We start from the raw sequence: 2,619 nt of genomic DNA, 5'->3' as shown, positions 1-2,619 counted from the left end.
GCCCGCTTTCCAAGGCCAGCGGTCTGGAGGCTCCCTGCACTCCGCCGCCCCCTCCCATCCCCCGCCCCAGCCCCTGCTTCCTCTGAGCCCCGGTCCAGCCACAGCAGAGAAGTGACTCTCGAAGGTGACTGTGCTCAGTCTCGAGGTCAAGGCCCTCTCCTGGTCGCTGCTCAATCCCATCCGACACCTCGACAATCTTCCTTGACCTCTTTATGCTGTCCCCACCCGACAAACTCGCGCCTGATCTTTGGTCTCAGCTCAGTTCACCCCAAGACACCTGCTGATGTCCCGCAGTGAGGCATCAGGTGTCCCCAGGTGGTCTGAGGGGGCACGGAGCCCAGGACAGGGCTGGAGAAGAGGGCCTCTGGTGGACACTGAGCGCCACAGCTCCCTGGGGACTCCAGGCTGGGCCCATGGCCACCGCAGCCTCAGCCTGTGTGAGCCCCATGACCCGGGCTCTCCCACCTGCCCAGAGCCCCACACCTCACCCCTGGCACGGGGGTCCCAGACCATCAGACCCCCAGGCAAAACGCCCCCCAGCCCTGCCGCCAGCCCGGAGGGGCCACCTCAGGGCCATCATGCACAGGGCGAATGCTCTCATCTGGTGGTGTAACCGAGGATCCCACAGGCTGGGTGGCTTCTGGAGGTCAGCAAAGCTGGGAACCAAGCTTCCGAGAGCCGGCCCCTGAGGACTCCCCCTGGCTGGGGGCCTGCCACGGGGCTGGGGCAGGCTGCACTGGGTGGGGAGGCAGGCACGGCTCAGTGGGTGCTATAGGGACACCACCCCTCCCCAGGGAGACAGCCATGGGGTCACAGCACTATTGGCCAAAAAAAGCCAGCAGAGAAGACAGGGGTGGGGGCAGAGTCGGCACACCAGGCAGCGCTCCTCCGCCTCGCCAGCTCTGCAACCCTGGCCCTAATGGCCACTCCGTGGCGGTCACGGACACCACCCTGGTCAGCTGACCCCTCCCCCACGCAGGCCCAGCCCTCCCACAGGTCTCGCCCAAGCCTCCTCAGCCACTGACTGCTTCAGGGGCTGGGGTCTCTGGGACGGACCCCAGACGGAGCTTGGAAAACAAACTAGCCCCTGCTCAAACTAGCCCCTGCTCCCTCGCCCTGGGCCCGACCCCCACCCTCCCTGCCTCTCCCTGCCTCTCCCTCGGAGCCTCCACAGCGGCACACTGCCGGACCCTCGGCCTGGCCACTTCCTGGTCCCACACAACACCTCCTGCATCATTCTTGGGAGTGGCCCACTGGAAGGGCCCAGGCCGGCAAGCGGGTGGGTGGGTGGATCGACGTGGAGGTCGCAGGCCTGGGCCGGAGCGGGCTGGAGGGGGCCGTCCCCTCCAGCGACCTAAGACCAGCCCTGAGCCAGCTGCCCCCTCAGCACCCGGCTGGCAGGAACCCCAGCTCAGGGCAGGTCCTCCCAGATCCTCCTCGGGGGCCAGGGGGTCCTGTTTCTCAACTCTCTTCCTTCCCCAGTAACTTCCTACCCCCAGAGAGGACAGAGCCACCAGCAACCACAGCACTTCACCCTCCTGGTCACATTCTCAAGAAAATGGGAAGAAGGAGCTCACAGAGCCCCCGCCCCAAGTGGCAAAGCTCACAAGGCAGGGCGCCCAGGACACCAGCATGGGTCAGGGGACTCACACGAGCGCCACCCCTCGCTCGATTTTATGTTAAGTGGACACCAGGGCCACAGGAGCGAGGTGGCAGGCAGCCGGCGCTCTACCCTGAAGCACCACGTGCTGACAGGAGCCAGGTCAGCAGGGAGGTCTTGGTGGCCTGAAGCCAACTTGCGGGGGCTGAGGCCCTCTGCTGCCTCCAGCTCGCAGCCAGGGTCACCAGCATGCACCCCGCCCAGCACCAGACGGCCAGCGGGCATTCCTGGCGGTTTCAGGCCAGAGAGTGACGGCGACAGGAAGCCACCTCCTATCCTGTGCTGAGGGACAGGACCAGAGCCACTCCATCCTCTGCCCACCCAGCTGTCCACCGACCGTCCTGCCAGGCCCAGGCCCCCAGCACTGTCAGGGGACATAAGGGCTCAGCACCAGCCTTTTTGGTCCCAAAGTGGAGAGGAAGCGGCTGAGGGGAGGGCAGGGCCCTCCGCAGGAGGCAGGAGGAGCGCAGGGTTTCCCGGGGTGCCTCGCTCACTCCACGCGGGGCTGTGCTTCTGCACCTGTCCGCTCGGGGCGTCCAGCCCCGCCTTCTGCCTCCTTCGCCCCCACTCTCCTGAGGGTCGAAGACCTGGTCTGGCCGGGCCCACCTGAGGGACTGGGTCCCCGGGACCCAAAGCCCAGGTCCGCCCTGTGGCAGGAGGCTCAGGGGAGCACAGGCTAACCCCAACCTTAACCCCAACACACGTCTCCAGAATGGAACAGAGAAAGGACCCGCTTCCATTTAGGGTGGGACCTCACGAACACTTGGCCACTGAGACCTGAGTCAACGGTGGCCGCTGTGGAGAGCTGGCAGCCGGAGCCCCAGCAAGGACGAACGGTGGGGGAGCTGTGACAGAAACCCTGAGAGTTTCGAGCAAGGCTGCATGCAGCCCGGCAACCCATTATTAGCTGACCCAAAACTCTGCCACCCCTGAGGCGGGGGCCTTCCAGGATGACAGAG

Source organism: Pteropus vampyrus, unplaced genomic scaffold (assembly GCF_000151845.1).
Source record: "Pteropus vampyrus isolate Shadow unplaced genomic scaffold, Pvam_2.0 Scaffold231, whole genome shotgun sequence".
NCBI lineage: Eukaryota > Metazoa > Chordata > Mammalia > Chiroptera > Pteropodidae > Pteropus > Pteropus vampyrus.
Note: the sequence above shows the minus strand (reverse complement) of the source record.